General features: G+C 36.0%; 1 long non-coding RNA gene across 4 annotated transcripts in view; it reads left to right on the top strand.

The window, feature by feature from the left end:
• Window positions 1-22,199, top strand: part of LOC147584241 (uncharacterized) — a 386,937-nt gene that overhangs the window by 10,491 nt on the left and 354,247 nt on the right. Inside the window, exon 1 of one of the 4 annotated variants that reach the window (XR_015244071.1) lies at window positions 3,618-4,539. The exons of 2 other annotated variants lie outside the window; for them this stretch is intronic. This is a non-coding gene — a long non-coding RNA (uncharacterized LOC147584241). Of the gene's footprint in view, window positions 1-3,617; window positions 4,540-22,199 lie in introns of those variants that run through there. One more of the 4 variants, XR_015244143.1, reaches the window with a different exon arrangement.

Here is a 22,199-nt window from a genome sequence, read left to right as displayed (position 1 = left end):
CAAGGTTTAGAATACTAAAAAGTTATTTTCATTAAATAGTATGTTCAAAAATAGAATTTTTTTAAAAAGGTGGTAAGAATAATTGTAAAAGAAATTTTAATATTTTATTCCTGTACTCTTCTCTTTGTCTTAGGCACCCTTAGGGTATGCACCCAACTTTGGAGAATCCATCCGTTCCTTATTTGCGACCGACCCTAGACCCATAGCTAAGTAATTACAGAGGTTGTGGTATGTCACCTCTCCTATTTCTTCTGCTAGAAATACCTGTCCCACCCCACTTCCTCACCCATACAGCCTACTTGATTTTCACAACTCAGTTCCTGTGTCACCATCTCTGGGAAACTGAATTATATCCCTTTGTCTGCTTTCAGAGCACTCTGAATAAACCTTTCTTATAGTATTTTATAGTATAGGTATTTATTTTTTTCTCTCAAAGGATTAGGAACTCCATTGGGGCACAACTATTTTGTTCATCTTTGTATCCGTAGGGGCAGCCATAATGCCCAGCATATGTTATACCCTCAACAGAAGTTAAATGAATTCATGAATGAATCAGAAAGGAAGGCAAGATGGACAGAAGGTAGGAAGGGAGTCAGAGGCAGGGAGAGAAGAATTAACAGGTGTGTTCAAGATAAAACAATCTGTTATTGGTGAAAAGAGACTCATAATCCACATCTTCATGGTTCCCTGATAGTCAGTTGGTAAATATTCAGGGAAGGTAATTTGTGTTATTTTTACGTGAGAAATTCTGTTTATATATCAGTATCAAATATAGATATTGCTATGTAAATGCTCTCTGCTTTTGTCCAGGTCCTGAATATTCACTTGGTTACTGCTTTCTATTCAAAGCTTCATTTTTGTCCTTTAGAAAAAAAATATTCTGTTTTATGTAATGCCGTAGGACCAGCACAGGTATGTAAAATATTCAAGTGCTTAAAGTTCCTTTTGAAATAAGTGTGAGGATAGAGTGAATCATAGGAAGCAGGTTAAGGATAAGGATAATGTATTTTGATGATATTCAAATTCATGCAGCAAAGACCAAATAAGTCAGACCAGATTTGCTGGTTCATCAGTTTGTGCTTCTTCTGCATCCTTATTAGTAAACTGTAACACATTTTACAAAGACCCATCATTTCCCACAGGGTACAGCTCTAGGTTAAGCCTAAAAAAGCAACTTTCATTATAGATCGTTTATTGAAAGTGGAGTGAAGCAATTACAGTATCTCTCTGAAGAGGTATATTGGCCAAACACTCTACTTTGGAATGGTGCATTATACTGGATTAGTTATTTAATACGTTGACTATTATTAAAACTTGGAAATGTGTGTAGATGCCCTCCTGGGCTTATTGATATTGTTAGAAAAGCAACAGATACATTCTAGGGGAAAAAAAGATCCCTCACCAAGTTTCTTAAAAGCTAAAATATAGTAATTTCACAATTGTTGTTTTAGTTCCTTGCAGTTTACAGTACTAAAGAAAGTTGTTTTGAGAATTTACAGAAACAATATTTATCCATTTGACTCACTATAGTAATCATTATTCTGTGACACACTGGTGTAACCACATTTGTATTCTGTTGATAACTTGCCTTTGAGCAAATTTAGATGTAAAATATAGGGACCCTCCTTTTATATTTAATCTGTCTGAAGTTTCTCATTTGAAAAATTGGAATAAAATGCATAAGATCTACTTTTTCATAATGGACCAATAATAAAATCCTGGCTCATTTTAGGCAAATTAATTTTTCTAAGGAGTCAAATAGTCTCCTTGGAAATGTTTGACTCTTTTCTCCTAAAAGTAATGGATTTTTGTCACCTTCCTCTCATATTGGGACTTGGATATTTTCTTTTTCATTTCTTTAAATTTAAAAGCTCTGAGTTATTTGAATATGTCAAATTTAAGTTATTTAAATTAAACTGAGTCTTGTGAGTCTTTCTTGAAGGTTTTGAATATAATTCCAACTTGGAAAAATTTTTTTTGGCTAGTTAATGATTTCTCAAATCACAGTTGAAATTTCATAGTTGAAATTTCAGTGTTTAAATGGCAGATCTTCTTTATAAAGGTAATAGCTTACAAGAAATTGTCATTAGTATTCAAATCTCAATCTAAAATGTGTTTCACTATATGCAGAGAGTTGTTACATATTTACACAGGTCATTCCATGGGATTTTTTTTTTTTTTTTACATTGTCATCTGTACGTATTCATTCTTTAAAAGATATGGTAGATACATGCTATGTACACCATTTGGAGTGTATTCTTGTGGAGTACTGTGCTGTATCAAAGATCTGTTCTAGATGCTCTAGCTGTTATTTGTTGTGTTACAGTTACTATACATTTATTTGTTCATGATCTTTCAACTTTTTCATTACCAAGAACACAGTCTAACTCAGAGATTAAAATTTCTCAGCCCCACTGGTGAAGCAAAATGGATTTTTCAAAGCTGATTCATCAATAACAATGAAAGAAAGGAATTGTAGCAAGGGAAGTAATGGATTTAGATGAACAACATTTATGTTAGTCGATGCATTTACATGATTTCTACCAATATAAAATTTCAATAATTTAAGTGAAAGGGATTATTTAAAAGACAGACTTGATATGTACTAGTGAAATAGTTTATTATTGGCCCAACTATATTGCATCTTTCCCCAAAATCTTTTTCCTTCGCTCGTACTGGTATGATAATATTAGGTTGAAATGGAATTTTAATACTGCTTGTCTGGTTTCAAAATCTGACTGTGCTACTTATGAGCTGTGACTTTTGGACAGTTACTTAATCTGTGCCTCAGTTTTCTCATATGAATAATGGACTAATTAGTAGTAACTTCCTCATAGGCTTGTTACAAGGATTAAATTAGTAAATATAAGTAAAAAGCTTAGAAAAATATTAACATATGCAATTTAGAACATGTTGGGATTATTTCCTAATCTCTTTTCTTAAAGACATTAACGTTGTTGTTGTTGTTGTTGTTGTTGTTGTTGTTGTTATTGTTGTTTTTGGTATTTAAATGGAGATGTTTATCAAATGACCACCTAGAATGAAAAATAGAATTGCATGAGACAATTCTCTTATTAATATAATTTATTGTGTTTTTAATAGTGAGGTTAGTGTAAAGTAGAAGCAATTTCCAACATTACTTGATTCTTCAACAATTTAGTTTTGTATTAAGGTTTATGGAAACTATATGTAAGCATATATTCTGCTTCTATAGTGAAAATGTGGCTTTTTATTTTTTAGGTTAGTGAAGGTGTTATAGCATTTGGTTCCTATAATATGTAGTAGGTATAGATTATTATCCTCATTTTTCTAAGCTTCTCTACTGGCTCATAGAGGTTGAATGACTTCCCTAAAGTCACACAGCTAATCTTAGTGGCACAATGTGTAGAATAAGCCTCATATTTTATCTTATGTTTATTTGATAATTATTTCCAGTTATCAAAACTCTATTAAATATGACATTGTTTTCAGAAAGAGATACTCCCCCCCCCGTTTTCTTTTCTTTTCTTTTCTTTTCTTTTCTTTTCTTTTCTTTTCTTTTCTTTTCTTTTCTTTTCTTTTCTTTTTTTTTTTATTAAAGAGATAGAGAGGGAGAGGGCGGGCACAGGGAGGAGCAGAGAGAGAGAGAATCTCAAGCAGGCTCCATGCTGGCAGCACAGACCTAGATGCAGGGCTCGGACTCATGAACTGTGATATCATGACCTGAGCTCAAATCAGGAGTCAGACACTTAACTGACTGAGCCACCCAGGCTCCCCCTCGGAAAGACATACTTAAACAAAAGTAAAATTATTAATAATCTGGATTATAGAGGACTTAAGGCCATTGGTGTTATAAAATGACCAAGAAAATTGGAATGGCATTAACAATTTTTTTCGGTTTGTACTATTTGGAAGAATCAGAACCTTTGGCATCAGGTTGTTTTCATAAGGTAGAAGGAAAATATAAAATTTATCCAGAACTTTTTCTCAATCGATACATTGTTTTGAAAAGCCTTATTATACCCACAGGCTTTGGAAAAGTACAAACACTAAAATTAGAATATCTTTGAAATATCCTTTAAGAAGAAGGATGTCTTTTTCATAAACCTGTGGACAGTTCTTAGAAACATGGCAGAAGTAGTAAATTTATCCTTTGGTAAGCATTATCTTTAAAGATCCTTAAAATCAACAGTCTGATAGCTTGAAAACTGCAAGGGCGTATTTAAAATATAAGCTTATTGGCAATATTTAAATGAACTTCCAGATGAAGTATTTACTTTCTTACCCATTGGCTTTATTAGTCATGAGCATCTCTTTGAGTCTTGTGCCAGTCTGCTTATGCCAGGTATACCACGGTACCAATCAACTCTAAAATTTCCATGACTTCTAACAATAGAGGTTTATTTCTTGTTCATGCTAATCGCCTATTGAAGGTTGACATGTAACACATCCTCACATTATTGTAACACAGCCTCACCGTTGTTTTTTCTTGTGTTGTCAGAGAGAAAGGAACGCCTCTGTGGAACTGCAAGATGCCATTCAGATTCCTGCCTGGCACTGGTACAGTCACTTGGGCTTACTTTGGATTGGCCAAAGCAAATAATGTAGCCAAACCTGAGATTGTGGCAGTAGGAAATATATTTCTTTCACAGGGAGAATTACCAGAGAGGGACTTTATAAGGTGGAGGAATGAATATCTTGAAGAAACAATGCAATCTGCCGGTCACCATTGTTATTCCTAGATAGGGACTCTGTTAGGATAAATATTACAGTTTTCTATGGAGGTTGCTTATCTCTAAAATTGTATTTCACAGACAATATCTACATCTTTTGTTGTTGTTGTTTTTGTTGTTTTTATTATTGGATGGGGTTCTAACTTTTTTTGTTGTTATTGTATCAAAAATTTCCCCGTGTCTCTTGTGTCAATAAATTGTTGGAATCAAGGCTTTTGTCTTTAAGGAACAGAATCCCACTGCAAGCCTGTGTGAGTACAGAGGAGGTGAAGGGCTTTATATGAATACAAGGGAATGTCATGGAGCCTATGGGCAGGAAGTATGGCTGGGCTCAAGTGGGACTGGAAAGCTGTAAGACATTACTCCTTCTCTCTGTGTCTTTTCTTTTTTTCTGTACATGTCTTTCCTTATTTTTCTGTGCAAATGGACATTTCTCTCTGCTTTTCCATGTATTTTGTACTCAATGACAATTCCATAACTCTTGAGTTTACCTGTCACCACTTCAAAAAACATCAGAGACTGAAATATCCTTTCTGATTTCCGATTCTGAACTCCCACAAGAGAGAAGCACTGGCTGGTAGGTTATGACTGGCTAGAGTCATGGAATTTAAACATCTGTGATAGGGGAGTTGGGAGGAAAAATCCACAGAAAGGGAGTTGTACAGACAACCCAGAGGCTGTCTTTTATGCAAATGTTAGGTTTCTTGGTTAAAAAAAAAAAAAGCAGCTTTAAAATATAGTTTTTTTCTTTTTAATAGTAATAAAATCTTCATGAATATGTTTTGAAGAAACTTCTCAGTTATGGTTTTTTACTGTTTGATAGACAGGGAAAAGGCAGCATACTGGTAAAGCTTTCAAGGCAACTAACAGTTCAGTCTTGAAGCTGTTAAATTGTAAGAGAAAAAGTATTGGGTATACTCATGTTCTTTTATACACTTTGTTCCTGCCTTCCCCAAGAGGCAGTGTTAGGTCACTGCTCCAGCTACATGACCAGCCATCTCCCATAAGGCCTGCTGCTGCTGTAAATCATGTTTCTCTAGAATTGGGGGGAAAAAAAGAAAGCCTTGATAGTGTTTTAAAAATGGTATTTCAACCTTTCTCAGACTTTAAAATACATATAAACTTGTCTATTGTAATATCAGTGTTCCCTTAAATTCTGTGATGTTTAGCTGCATTGGTAAAGCAAATTAAAAAATCAGTGCGTGATAATTATTTCTCCAACTTTTTATTTAGAAAGTTAGTAAACTTAGGAAAAGTTGAAAGGATAAAAAATGTTTTCCCATATATCCTTTGGGTGGATTCACCAGTTTTGCCACATTTGCCTGTATCTCCCTACATGTATGCTTGTATCTTCCTTTATTAGGCATGGTTTACTCAATTAAAAGGAAATCATATAATTCCTCCTGAAAGAACTTTATTACTTTCATTTTTCTGGGTGCTACATCCCTCTCTTTGTCAAATAAAAAATGCTTTTGTAAAACTATATCTCAAACAAATGTTAATAACCAAGAAGGCTTAGGGCCCTTTACAGTTACCTATTTTGCTCCTTTGTATAGTAAGAGGCTTATTACAATATAGATACAACGTTATCTGTTGTCAGAAAAAAAACTTTATCAGTGGTTTTCACACAAATTGTCCCTAAAATCTATGTCGATGCTTGTTTTCCAGACCAATTTGCCCATGCTATTCTAGTTTTATTTTTGATATATGCTGGAAAATGATCTAGAATCAACAGCAGGTGGCAGTGCTACCAAAGGTTGTGACTTTTCGTATATAATCAGCTTGGAAAGGAATGTTACCTTTCAACTCTACAGAAGTAATACAATTAGTAAGGAATCTTTAAATAGATACGTACATTTATCACTAATTAGTTTTATTTCAAGAATTATTTCCCCAATCAACTGAATATTATAAACGTATTAAATACTGTTTTAGAGACTGAATTTTGTTTAAATTCTGGGATCAAATAACTGAGAAAAACCAGCTTATTTTTTTCCTTATTCTATAACAAGAAAACAAAAACAAAAACAAAACCCTAAATACTTACAATTAGATTAGGTAGTTTAAATCCTGTTAAAATTTGCAGGAAAAATGTCATGGCAAAATCATTAATTTCTATGGATGAAAAGGTAGTTATTTTGAAAATTTGTGGCAAGCTTCAGGAAAGCTTTTATAAAGCTAAAATACTCTAATTCAACAGGGTAGCAAATTTTAGAAAGCTTAAACTGCTCTGGGCATTTGTGGAAATAATTGAAAATTTCTTCTTTAGTTCTAATTTGTTTCATAGACTATAATTTTGCTGTGTTTGTCTGCTTTCATTTTAAAGAAGAGAAACCTGGAAAGTAAAATAATTTGTTTCCATAGAGGTATTTTATTTGGTTTTTCACAATTTTTGTGTCATTTTACTACAAATGATGAAGACTTTTTTAAAAATTGTCTTAATTTTTTTTTTTATTTTTGAGAGAGAAAGAGAGAGCGCAGGGGAGGGACAGAGAGAGAGGGGGACACAGAATCTGAAGCAGGTTCCAGGCTCTGAGATGTCAGCACAGAGCCCTACATGGGGCTCAAACTCATGGACCGCAAGATCAAGACCTGAGCTGAAGTTGGACACTTAACCGACTGAGCCACCCAGGTGCCCCTAGACTTTTGAAGATGATGTATCAAAAACTGTTTATTTTTTCTTAGATTTTAATAGATCTATACATGTGTTTGAATAACTTACACATTGCATATTTACACATTCATATGTTTGTATATCCATGTGTCATCTAGACATTAGCTCACAGCAGACTAGTATAGCTTAATTTAATTTATGAAGAACTCACAACACTTAAAACTACAAGAGAACTGGGAAATCAAGGTCATTGCTTAGATGAAGAAACTGAGGCCCAAGAGAAATATCACTGAAGGAGATTTAATGTTATGAAAAGACCTTGTTATACATTCATTCTTGTGTCTCTGGAGTGACTCAGCTGCAAATTATTATTTTACTTGCTTCCTGCTGTGTACCTCCCCCTACCCCAGGGACAGGGGAATGGGGGTACAGTATCATTCTCTAGTTCCTGTTTTTTATTATGAAAAAAAATGATTTTAACAAATACTTTTTTTCCTCCAGGAAGCACATAGTTAGCCGCTTAATTAACTCATTGACTTCATGCTTGATGTGTAATTAAAATAAGATGAGCTTTTCTGAACCCAGTTTCAGTGCTTTTTGAGGACTACCCTGTGTAGTGATAGCTATTATTATCCTCACTTTTTAAGAATGGTGTGGAAAGAAATGGCAAAATATTTAAGTTGTATTAAGATAAAACACTGACTCATCAGGAGATTTGAGTGGGACAAAAGGACTCTTAGGCTTAATCACTGTTTGCCAAAGAACAGCTTTTTCCATGAAGAAGAAACAAAACAGAAACAAATCTTATATTTTTCTTCCAGAACTACACTGGAACTAGGAAATGAGCTGGAAACATTCTATACATTGTATGTGGAATAAATTGTTTTGAAATAGAAACACTTTGCCTCTTCTCAAAATATCAATGTCTTATTGAACTTATTTGTTAGACACAATTTTTTGTACTTCTGAAATTTAGTTATGATTCAATTCTTAATCATTACCCTTTAAAACCTAGTTTTTGTACATGGTAGCTTTTTTTTTTTTTAAGTTAGGCAAATCACTGTTTCTTGAAAATTCTCGGGTCAAGTCCATAGTCAAGTGAAGTACCTTAAAAAAAGAACTTTATCAAGTTTGGCCTGCAGTAATCTATGCTTTAAATTACAGCACAACTCATTCCAAATCAATATAATGAATTGATTTGTAAACGTTTCAGGCAGGATTGCTTTCTTTGGATTTTGTCTATTGAATGTGCACTGCAGTTAAAGCATCTTTTTTTCCTGCATAATTAAGTCCATGTTCTTGGCCTTTCACTGAGTTTAAACTGGGTTTAAAAGGCAGAAATGTATGTTAAAGCAAAATTATGCACATCCATTATTCTTAGTCTTATAAATATTGAAGCATTTTTTTCCCCCTCTTTTGTTGAGAAATAGAAGAGAAAATAAAGCTGAATGCCCTGAACTTTAGTTCCCATTTCTTGGGATATTTTATGCGTGGAAAAAATTGAACTTACTGCTTTCAAATGCCTAAATTGCCTTAATACACAGTAAAATGCTTTATTTTTTATAGCTATGATTATGTTTAAGTTATGGTATATGACAAAATATAAGAAGGAACAAGATAGTGGTTTAGATTTTGGAAAATCTGAGGAGATTTTGAGTTAATATATAAATGGAAAGAGCTGTAGGGAAGGATCAGTTCAACTAACATTTATTGAGCACGTGTAACTGACTTCTATGTGCCAGGCACTGGGTTAGTCACTTTATGGGTACCTTTCTGTTTCCCAGCAATCCTGCAAGGAATAAAATATCTAATCATTTACATACAAGGAAAATGGAAAATTAAGTGCACCTAGGATTAAAACATGGGTCTTCATAATGATGTTTTGGACTAGTAGTTTTCAGATACTGGGAAATATAAAAATAAATCCATTCAGTTCTTGTCTTCAAGATATTATATATGGTGGTCTACCAGGAGAGATAGACATTCAAACAAATAATTGCATTACCATGTGATAAGTCCCAATATATAGTGGTATACTACAATAAGGGAGGGAATTATTTCAGATAGAGGGAGTTAAATGTGTAATCATTGGGATGTGAAAAGGTATAGTGCTGAAGAAATGAAAAGTAGTGTCCTGTGGCTGATTTTAAGGGCCTGGAATTTTATGTTATGTAGTTTAGGACCCCTAGGATACTCTGCTTTCAAACAACCCTCATTACTGTCTTCCTAAATGGTTGTTTGGGCCAGTAGATTTAACTGTTTTGTATCTTTGTATGCACAATTGAATTATCAGACTTTTGTAGGACATATCAGACTTTTTCTTTTCTTTTTAAAAAAATGTTTTTAACATTTATTCATTTTTGAGACACAGAGAGAGACAAGCATGAGTGGGGAAGGGGCAGAGAGAGGAGGAGACACAGAATCTGAAGCAGGCTCCAGGCTCTGAGCTGTCAGCACAGAGCTCGACGTGGGGCTTGAACTCACGAACTGTGAGATCATGACCTGAGCCAAAGTCAGACACTCAACTGACTGAGCCACCCAGGCACCCCAGGACACATCAGACTTTTGTAGAACAGGATACATTTGAACACCAGTATTTGCAATGCTCATTAGCAAGACATATTCACTTTTTAAAAAAGATACACATATTTACAGAGTAGTTTCCAGTCGTCAATGATTATAACTGTGAAAAAATGCATACACAAGGAGGTACTGGTAGTGCTCACTCAGCAACTTCGTATCCGATTTTTCAGTGTTTATGAACAATGAACAAAATATTTTAGACCATGTACGTGGCTGTCATGTAGGAGAAATGACTTGTAGGATTTTGGAGTTTTTGAAATGTAAAGAACATTTCTGGAACTGGCAATGAACTGATGTTCTGAAGTGAGCACATCTGACAGACTGAATAACATATAGGAAACCTATGAATTGATACCTTACTGGTATTGGCGATCTTTGTAAGTGCTGTTATCTACTGTGAAAAATAATTCCATTTTTCAGATGGACCACCCAAAATTTTATCTTTAAATTTCATTTGTACTTTGAGAATTAACAAAAGCTTATGTATTTGGAACATCATCCTACACAATACTTGACTAGCGTGGTGAAACTGTGTTTTCTAGCTCCTTGAATGTTGTTCAGTTATGAGATCTCTTGCACTCTTGGTTAGTGTATTTTTGTGCCCTTAGTAATAGCAGTTGCATTCTGAAACCAAAGTTATAGATTTATAGATATATGTATTGGTTCTGAGGTACTTTTCTGGCAAAAATATGAGTGTAATATAAGTTAGTAATTTAAAACCATATAGTGTTCAAGTTACACTTCTCTTCAAGTTAAAAATATCTTACAATGTGAGACAGTCACCCTGCTAAGAAGAAAGTATCTGGAAACACAACAGTTGCCCCCATAAACACTTTAACCAGTAGTTCTCCCTTTGTCTGTGGAGTTTCAACGTTACTTCTCTTCACCACAAAGCAGATATCCTTATCACCAGCAACAGCATGAACTCAGAAATAAAACTTACCATTAAAACTTTTCACATTTTTCCCAAATGCTTTGTGAACATGAAACCATTAAGTAATAGAAAGAAGGAGATTTTTAGTCAGGAAGCAGTCTTTCTTTCTTTTTTTTTTTTTTATGGGGGTCAAATTAAAGATAATAGAAGGGTAACAATTGACCTTTTTTTTTTTTTAAGATTTGTAGCTTTTTTTTTTGTTTTAATGTTTATTTATTTTTGGGAGAGGGAGAGCATGAGCAGGGGAGGGGCAGAGTAAAAGGGAGACACAGAATCTGAAGCAGGTTCCAGGCTCCAAACTTTCAACACAGAGCCCGACGTGGGGCTTGAACTCACAAACCTCCAGATCATGACCTAAGCCAAACTCAGATGTTTAACCGACGGAGCCACCCAGGTGCCCTAAGATCTTAGCTTTAAAGGAATTTAATGTTTCTGAGACAACATATGAGTCAATTAAAATATAGTGTGTATGTGTGTGTGTTTAATCTTGCTGTTGCTACTTTTAAATGAAAAACAGCCACATTTCTGCTGGTTTTTTTTGTTGTTGCTGTTGCTGTTGTTGTTGTTGTTGTTGTTGTTGTTGTTGTTGTTTTTAGGGTATTGTCCTGAGTTAGAAGTCATTTTCATGCTTTTTATAAACAGGCCCAAACAAATTCTAAGTTGATTTTGTCATATCAGTATTGGGAAGTAAGAAATGTGATACCTAATGATGGCCTTACTGTTGAATTGTTTTATGCCTAGGAGGCAGAATCTAAAATTCTTATTAGCTTGTTAATATGTCAGACATAATTGGAAAGTATGGAGTGTTTCCTAATTATTATCCTAGTAACCTCAACTCTATCTACTTTGGTTTTCTCAACACTGTGAAGAAGTGTGAGCTTCAATTAATATTTGGGATTATGAAATCACAGATTTAAAGGTGTGAAGTGTGTAAATGTCATTATTCTAATAAAATTCAAATTTACAAGATGAAACCTTTGAATAGCCTTGAATAAATTGAATCTCCCAATAAAGCAAATCCTAAAATGACCATAAGAGGGTGCAAAGGCATTGTAGAAATGAACAAGCCCAATTCCTAGAATGACACAGAAATATACCTTTGTGACCATGAAATATTTAACATTTTAGAAAACATTCAAAGCTTCCAGAGCATTTCGTTGAACATGACATGAGTTTATGCTCATCTGAATATAATCCTACTTTTCTTGATTTCTTCTGAATGAACAAGTTGTCACTATGTTGGTTCTTAAAAAGCTTAAATAGGATCAAATCAGGAAAGCAGTGTTAAAAGGGGATGTAATTATAGTTGCTGCTATTGAAACAACTGATTCTAGGGCTTTTAAAGTCATAAATACTATATTAAAATAATCTCGATCTTGTTTTATATACTTTATGTGTAAAGATGGACTTTTAACTTTGGGGGATAGGAAATGAATTCTTAGAATAGGAGGCCTTAGGAACATTTGAGAATCAAAGACAAAAATGCTATCAAATGTCTTCTAAAGACAAAATACAAAGTTTCTATTTGTTAATTTGGGCCTAAAAATTATTTTCTGTTTTAGATTATGTAATTTTATGGAACATATCTGTAGGCTGACTTTAATGGGCTATTTCATCCTTTGCAAATTTTTAGGGCTTTTTAATTTTATTTTAGAGAGAGAGAGAAAGAGAGAGTGTGCATGAGTAAGTAGAGGAGGGGTGGTGCAGAGGAGAGAGAGGGAGGGAGGGTGGGAGGGAGACAGAGAGAGAGAGAGAGAGAGAGACAGACAGACAGACAGACAGACAGACTCTCAAGCAGGCTTCATGCTCAGCATGGAGGAGCCAGAGATGGGGCTTGATTCCATGGGCCTGGAATCACGACCTGAGCCAAAATCAAGAGTTGGGTGCTTAATAGACTGAGCCACCCAGATGCCCCTCATCCTTTGCAATTTTTAAGAAATAAATCCAACTTAAAATAGCTAACCTAAGGTGAACTTTAGGTGAAACATCTCCACTGACTTAACATCTCTAAAATTTCACTTCAAACATTGACTTTATTTTGAAAAGCTAACATGAAATCACCAAAGAGATTATTTCTATAGTAGTTCCTACAGATATAATCTCAATACTGAATGCCCAACAATCATTTATTTTTATTTCCTCTCACTCATAACACAGAATATAATTCTCAATTTTTCCTAAGGTTATCACAAAACAAACAAAAGGTGTTATATTGGGAAAAAAATTTTGATCTCATCTAAATGTCTAATACCATGCAAACAGTGCTCTGAAAGAGACACCTCATTTGTTCCTTTTGTCAATTAATCTATTGATATTTAAAGTGAAATTTTAGAGATGTTAAGTCAGTGGAGAGGTTTCTTTGTAATAGTAAGTCATCTACTAAGAGAAGCCCCAAAGCTCACAACATTCCTCATTTTTTCACCATCAGGATCTTAGAAACACAGGAAGCCCCTAAAAAAATCACCATCTTCCTATCTTTTAAGTGACCATACTTCACAAGAGCTGAATTTTTAAAAAATGTGTATTTATTTAGAGAGGGGGAGAGAGAGACAGAGAGCATGGGCAGGGGAGGGGCAGAGAGAGGGGGAGAGAGAGAATCTCAAGCAGGCCCTGTGTTTCCTGCTCAGAGCCCAATGTGTGGCTCGAACCCATGAACTGTGAGATCATGACCCGAGCTGAAACCAAGATTTGCACAGTGAGCCATCCAGGCGCTCCATGTCTTGGCTCTTGAAAATAAAGCTGCAGTGAACATAGGGGTGAATATATCTCTTTGGATTGGTGTTTTTATTTTCTTCAGATAAATAACCATAAGTGGCATTGTTGGATTGTATAATAGTTCTATTTTTAATTTTTTTAAGAAGCTTCTGTACTGTTTTCTGTAGTTGCGGCATCAGTTTACATTCCCATCAACAGTGTATGAGAGCTACCTTTTCTCCACATCCTCACCAACACTTGTTATTTTTGTCTTCTTGATTGAGCATTTTCTTCATGTGCCTTTTGGCCATCTGTATGTCTTTTTTTTTTTTTTAATGTCTATTCAAGCCCTTTGTCCATTTTTAAATAATGTTTGTTTTTTTGATATTAGATTATGTACCCTTTTATAGATTTTGGATATTAATCACTTACCAGATGTATGATTTGCAAATATATTTTTCTCATTCAATAGGTTGCATTTGTGTTTTGTTGATTGTTTCCTTTGCTGTGCAAAAGCTTTTTAGTTAGATGTCATCCCATTGGTTTATTTTAGCATTTGTTGCCTTTGCCTAAGTGACTGGTCCAAAAAAAATATTCCTAAGACCAATGTTAAAGAGCTTATTACCTTTATTTTCTTTTAAGAGTTTTATGGTTTCAGGCCATACATTCACGTCTTTAATTCATTTTGAGTTTATTTTTGTATATGGTATAAGATAGTGGTTCAGTTTCATTCTTTAACATGTAGCTATCCAGGCAATTATACTTTGAATAAAAGAGAAAGCAAAGACATATTAATACCTGAAGGAGAGAGAGGTCTGAGAATATTGTGAAGGGCAGTAACCAGTAATCTCAAAAAGACCAGAGGAGAGAAGAAACAAATATAGTTCATTTATTCAACATTTAGTTACTATATGCCAGATGTTGATCAACCTGTTGCTATTTTAAGACTCATCTGGTCTTAGTACTTGGAAGTCTAAAGAGATGAACTTACCTTTCCCTTAGATTCTATGTCTACTCAGAAAATGTCAGATATCTAGTACTTTTAATAAACATTCAAATCACCCTGCATTAATTACTGGACACTGCAGACTTCGGTATCACTGAGTTCCAAAAGGCAGTTATATCTTCTAATTTAGTGTTGATATGGGTCTTCTGTGGCTCATTATGCTCCATTGGTATTTTTCATAGCAGTCAATTAATTTTGTAGCTCAACTGGACAGAGTTGGTGCTACTTTGACATTTAATGTCAGGGTGGCAGAGAGTTACATTTAAAAAAGAAAAATTGCTACATTGGAAATAAGTATTTAAAAGTATTGTTTTATATTGTGAAGATAGCTAATGTTTTGTTTCATTTTGTTTTTCCTTACTCATAGGGACTAGGGACAACCAAGGGTTTTTAATTCATTCTTCAGCCTGTGGTAAGGATTCCATGTCATCCTTCAAAGGCAGCTTGATATTTATCTTCTTTAAAGGTCTCAAGGGAAGGAAAATCTATAAGCTACCTTGGTGACCCATCTTAGTGTAGAATAGCCCTTATACATTTATATAGGAAAGAGTGAAGAAAATTTCAGTTTGACATAAAAATCATCATTTGTAACAGGTCACTGGGAATGAGGGGACGACTACACATTTCCTTCTCTTCCTGTGTGGAGAATATGAATGACCTTTGACAACCGTAACTTTCCCCTGCATTCTGCCTAAAATCATTGCGATCTGTGAATGTTAATGAAAGGACATCAAGAACAGCTTTCAGACAGTGTATGTAATTTGGGGCAGATGAGAGGTTGAGGAAAACTCCTGAATATCCTCCTTTTCTCCACCTTTTTTTTTTTTTTTCTGACTTTCCACAGGTTCCATCCCTTTCTCCCAGTTCATTTTCTCCCAATTTCCTGTCAGTGAACACAAGCTTAGGTCATGACAAGTCATGACATTCAGGTGTAGAACTCTCTCAGGCTCTGTGACAGAAAGGAGGCGATTAAAGCTGACTTAAAGTGAATGGGGCTGGGCCAGGCATAAAATGTGGACTGTTCATCTCACCTCTAACTCAGAAGTTGATGCCCTGGGGATAGGATGGGCAGCTGGTGGGTGAAGGAAATACATTTTGAGGAAGGAGCGTAGTAAATAGACTCTTGGGCCTCTGTGTACATTAAGGCCCTGCTCTGTTAGGTCTTAGGGATAATCTATGTTCTCCTGGCCATACATACCATAGTTTGCAACTTTAAAGGAAACAAGTAAATGCAACGAAAGCAGGAGTTGTATTTTAATAAGATGATCATTTTGAACTACTCTCTTCAGAGATGGTCTATTCAGAAGTTTTGTGGATGTGATGGTATTTTAATGAAAGCAGCGTGAGGGATGCATCATATTACTACATAATCAGGCTGTGACAGTGTCTCCATTGGCTAGTACGTCACTGTTCTGTGGTCTGCTCTGATTCCAGAGGAGATTTGAGGTGTCGACTACAGACTATCAAATTATCTGGGTCTTGGTTACTTTATTCTCCCCTAATGTGATACCTTGTAAATTTAGAGTGCTGGGCAGTTTTGCTGCTAGTCTTCAGATTACATTGATGGGTATTGGAGAATGAACCTTGTTTTGAATGCATGGGTCCTTGCTTAGGCAATCAACTCTTTTTTGGGGGTGGAGAGGGATAGAGACAGGGTGGACCTAAAAATGTTGTAAACAGCATCTGTTAACATTGGGCTTCCTTTGAGAGAGGAGGTTTTATTTCAAATGTTAAATATTTAAATTAGTTTAAATAACTGGTTGCTTTCAAAATCTCAAGTATTGTTTTGCATGTATAATCTTATAGTTACATTGTATGGATTTAAATTTATGTTATAAAATACTGCAATTCCGGCTTAGGGCTAGAGGTGTGTTATAGACTGAATGTTTGTGTCTCCTCAGAATTCCTGTGTTGAAGCCATAGCCCTGAATATGTTGGTGTAGGCATGCTGACCATGTTGGGTTCCATGTTCCAGGCCTCTTGGAGATTAATGTACATATGTTAGAAATACATATTAAGGCTGGGATGGAGGGACGCTTGCTTCAGCCTCCCATGAATCTATTAGAGATAACATAGTCTTGCCCCTTCCTGACTCATAGATGGCCCACAAAATCTAATTAAAGGTTAGCTGTCAATTAGGTGTGCCAACCCTTTGAAATACATGAGAACTCTTTGATCTCACTATAGTGCTCCTCCCCTTGCCCCACCACCTGTCCACTTGCTGTATAAACTGTGTAGACTGAGGTCCAGACTCTGCAGCGAATAGCTGTGCTGCATCTGGGTCATCATCTGCTCAATCCGCCCTGTCAGTAAGATACCCTGTGTAAATTACATGGAGTTTTGCTGGCTGTGTTTTTCAGTCTCAAAGTGCCTCCTTAATTTGGGGGATAGCTTTCTGTTCCTCCCCCACCTTCTAACAGACAGTATTTGGAGATAAGCCCTTTGGGAAGTAATTAGATTTAGAGGAAGTAATGGGGGGGCATGATGGGATTAATACCCTCTAAGAGTAAGTTGCTTTCTCTACCTCTGCCCTGTGAAAACTCAGTGAGAAGGCTGCCTGCTGCAAGCCAAAAAGTGGGCTCTCACCAGGAAGAACATCTGCTAGCACCTTGATCTTGGATTTGTCAGCCTCTAGAATTTTGAGAAATCGATATCTTGTTTAAGCCCCCCAGTTTATGGTATTTTGTTATAGCAGCCTGAGCTGGCTAGGACAGGGTAGGAATATCAACATGATTCTAAGATGTAAAATATTTACCCCATTACCTTCTTTTATGAATGTTCTGTTGAACTTTCTAGCTACCTTTCATAAATCCCACGCTGCCACGGACGCATCCTGGTGGTGTCTGAAGGTATCCATCTCTCAAAATCTGTATTTTGGAATTTTACTTGTTTTCCATTACACAGCCAAAAATGTGTAAGTCATTTGTCAGTACATCCCCCCTTCCTCTTTATCCATATTCAAATTAACACCAGTTTTTGTAACAGTCCCCCCAATTTTTTGATTCTCATCTTTTTATTCTTATCTACTCTATTCTAAATTATCATCTCTTGACTTGATGATTGCAGAAGTCTCCTGATTGGAGACCTACTTCCATTCCATCTCTCCTCCAATCTGCTTTATTCAGAGTGGTCAGCATCTTGTTTGGTTTTGTTTTAATGGATTTATTTTTTGAAGGTTTACGGAAAAATTAAGTGGTACGTACAGAGTTCCCATATACCTCCCTGACCCCAACAGTTTCCCCTATTATTAACATCTTGCATTTTTGTGCTACAGTTGTTACAGTTGGTGAGCAATAATTGATACATTATTATTAACTAAGATTTGTAGTGTTAGGATTTGCTGTTTGTAGTAGACATTCTATGGGTTTTGAGGAATGTATAATGGTATGTATCCACCACCAGAGTATCATTCAGAAATAGTTTCACTGTCTTAAAAATCCTCTGTGCTATGCTGATTCATCCTGTCCTCTTCCACCTTCTGGTAACCACTGATCTCGCCCCCCTCTCCGTTCACTAATCTGAGAATGAAAGTCTCATATTTTAACACATTGTTTTACAATTTATCCATTTATGCTTTTAACATTATCAGATTTAATTTGTTTCACATTACACACTCCTAGAGCACTGTGTTTTTTATGTTTTTTTTTTTTTAAGAGAAATCCATTTTAAGGATTTAAAGGAAGCTAAGGACCCTCGTCCTATATTCACTGACATCCACTCTATTATGTAGTTTCACATAAAATGTCACTTGCTTCATGGGCACTCTGAATCCACGTTTAAGAACCCTTGTCCTAAAGGGAACAATTTCTGTACAGCTCTTTTTACCCTATGGAATAAAGTACACACAATTTCTTTCAGTATTAACTAAAATATATAGGGCGCCTGGGTGGCTCAGTTGGTTAAGCGTTGACTTTGGCTTAGGTCATGATCCCCCCACCCCTCCCCTGTTCATGAGTTCCAGCCCTGTGCTGACAGCTCAGAGCCTGGAGCCTGCTTTGTATTCTGTGTCTCCCTCTCTCTCTCTGCCTCTCCCCACTCTGGCTCTCTCTCTCTCTCAAAAATAAACATTTTGAAAAAATTAAGTATATAAATTTAATGTGCAAACTAAAATTTTATGCCGTTCTCCTGGGATAGCTCTATTCATTGTAAAGAAACAGAATTCAGTTTTCTGAGCACCTGGGTGGCTCAGCTGGTTAAGTGTCTGACTCTTGATTTCAGCTTAGGTCATGATCTCATGAGCTCAAGCCCTGCATCAGGATCTGCACTGACAGCGTAGAGCCTGCTTGGGATTCTCTCATTCCTCCTCTATGTCTGGCCCTCCCCCGCTCACACTCTTCTTCTTTCTAAAAACAAAAACAAAAACAAAAACAACCCCATAGACACAGAATTCACTTTTAGAACAAATTTGATGAATCTATTTTTTTCTCTTGTGAATGGGAATTTTTTTCTACAGAGGTTTGAACTTTTAAGATTGTGTATACACTCATAGGTTGTAAAAAAGTCATTCTCATTCTGTGTTTGTGAAAGCCATTTTGATCTGTGCTGTTTATTTGCACTGTTTTCTCTTTTTCATTTTCACTGCTGTTTTAACCGATTCAGTTTTTCTTTTAAATTATTCCTTCTCCAAATATGGTATTATGTTTTTCGATAGAATATTTATTGAAGATACTTGAATTAATAGAAATGATAGGACTCCAGATCTAGGAAAACCCTCATATGATAACATTAATTTCCTTGGCTTGTTCCTCTCTCCACCATGACCCCACCAGGTTCCACAGCAGATTGGTGAGAGGTCCACAGCTTCGTTGCCTCTCCCATAGCCATGGTCCACTCTCTGGAATTTGAAAAGGAGGCTTGAGGCAGGATTTCAGCAAGACCTCCCAGTTTTGTGTGTTTGATGAGTCTGTCTCCCTAAGACAAGCTTAAGGGAAGGAAGCCCAGAGGCCTCACTTCTTGCTAGTAAGATAATCCCTCTTCATTCATCTTATCACTACAAGTATCCAAGGTTATAATTGTCAAAAATTGCTGTATTTTGAACTGCTTGTCCTTCTAAAAAAAAAGCATGAGGACAAACCCTATTACACTTTACACTCATGTTTGTCTAAGTCACCTTCAGAAGCCCCCAAATTTCAATTCATAGATCATCACCTGGGCTTATGCTCCATAAGCCTCAAATATCCTGATAGGACCACGTCATTTGCCTCCCCCCCCATACTTCAAATTCTTTCCCTGTGCTTTTAGAGTTTATCATGAAAATCTGAAATCCTTGATATCCACTACTCTGTCCTCACTGTTACCTTTACCCTTTTTCTTTGACTGATACCTTGTCATTCTTGAAGATGTTTCTTATCTAGTTCTCTTTACTGGTGGCAGTTTTTAAATCTCACATTCCACATAAAATGGAGACTGAAGATGAGATAGGTGTTCTCCTTCTGTTTCATTGTTCCTTCTAGACTACTGTATTATCCTCCTTTCTCCAAAAGATAAGATTCTCTGAAGTAGATCCCTTCTTGGTAATGTCCAACCCTCTCCACTCATTCATCGAAGATTGAAAACTCTGGATCATTGTTTTCATTACTGATGGCTTCAGTAGCCTTGCAGATGATCACACTCAACCCCTCTGTGCTTCTTGACCTCACTTTTTCTGACTACACTATAACCCATGACATACCCTAGACTTTGTCATTACCAATAGGTACCCCCACCTTCAAATACAGAATTCAAGCACCCACTCTTTAACCAACTGTATTAGTTTCCTACTGATGCTATAATGATCTTAGTGGCTTAAACAACACAATTATTTTATCTTATACTTCTGGAAATAAGAAGTCCAAAATGGGTCTTAAAAGCTAAAATCAAAATATCAACAGAGCAGCATTCCTTCTTGAGACTCAAGGGGAGAAAATGTTTCCTTGCCTTTTCCTTGCGTCTTCTGGCTTCTAGAGGCCACCTACTTTCCTGGTTTGTGACCTCTTCCTTCCTGTTCAAAACCAGAACCATGGCATCTTCAAATCTCTGACTTTGACTCTCTATTTCTATCATCACATCTCCTTTATCTGTCTCTTTTCTTCTGCCTTTGTCTTATAAGGACCCTTGTAATTATGTTTAGCCCATATCAATGACCCCAGGAAATCTCCCCATTTCAAACTACTTAATTTAATCACATCTACAAAGTCCCTTTTGCTATGTAAGGTAACATATTTATAGGTTCAGGGGATCAGGATGTGGACATCTTCAGTGGATCTTTATTTCCTTCTGTCAAGTCAACTATCTTGTATTTCCAGGTCATTTACTGATTCTCTGTCTTCAACATTATTTGATTACATTTGGATCTAATTCATTTACTATACTGCTTACTCACTATTACTGTTTTAACGGACTCACTTTTCTCTTAGTGCAATTTATATTTTATGGTCTTTTATTCCCTTTTAGACACTCGCAACACCACTTTTCCCATTCTCCGCTGCATCTTTGCCTTCTGTAGCACTCATCAGATATAGTGTATCCCTGGTTAAACACAGCCAACTCTGTGTCTACGTACTTTGCACCTACACCTGAGCAGCAGAAGGTGGCTGCAGAAAAACATCTTTTCATGAAGATCTTTCTTATCCCTCTCCTCTTCTTGCCTTCCATGTGGAGGGGCTTTAATAACATAGCTATCCTGTCTCTAGCTTCTTACTTACACTGCAGTGAAGGAGATGTAAATTTATTTACCTGAGAGACTGAGAGGTGGAATTGGGAACATCTGCCTCATCCTCCTTGGCATCTGTCTGCCTGCAAGAGTTCCCCTTCTGTGCAATGTTACTGTGAGGGAGATCTAACCCTGTGATGTGGACTGTGCTTTTCTAACACCGATGATTACTGGGTTGGCAGGTCTATCTAATTGTGAACTTCAATATTAGAACATCCACTTGCCCACAGCTATCAGATACATTCTCCACGATTAGTGTTACAAATTAAAGGGAGATGTTAATTTCCTATTTGTTTTTTTCTCAGTTGAAACACAACTTGAGTGTATTATTTATTTATTTATTAAAAAAATTTTTTTAATGTTTATTTATTATTGAGAGACAGAGAGAGACAGAGCATGAGCATGGGAGGGGCCGAGAGATGGGGAGACACAGAATCTGAAGCAGGCTCCAGGCTCTCAGCTGTCAGCACAGACCCTGACACGGGGCTCAAACTCACAAACTGCGAGATCATGACCTGAGCTGAAGTCAAACACTTAACCGCCTGAGCCACCCATGCAACCTGAGTGTATTATTTATTGAATGTCTGTAAACTCTGACTGTTCTACCTAAAATATCCCTTTCACTCTCTGATCCTTTGCCCTGCTTTGTTTTTCTTTATAATAATTACCAGTACTTGATATGATATGTTTGTTTATGTGCTCTGTTTCTTCTGCTAAATGTAAGTTCCACAGGGTAAGACATTTCTTTTAGCTATATTCATAGTGCCTGGAACAGTGATTGGCTCACAATGTGTATTTCTTGAATGACTGTTGAAAGAAAGAGTATGAGAACATATTCAGTATCATCTGAAGATTCACTTTAATTTTTAATTGTTTTAATGTTTATTTTTAAGAGAGAGAGTGTGAATGGGGCAGGGGTAGAGAGAGAGGAAGACACAGAATCCTCAGCAGGATCCAGGCTCTCA

This window comes from Puma concolor, chromosome A1 (assembly GCF_028749965.1).
Source record: "Puma concolor isolate L17-30 chromosome A1, mPumCon1.1.hap2, whole genome shotgun sequence".
NCBI lineage: Eukaryota > Metazoa > Chordata > Mammalia > Carnivora > Felidae > Puma > Puma concolor.
Note: the sequence above shows the minus strand (reverse complement) of the source record. Positions and strands in the feature narration are given on the sequence as shown.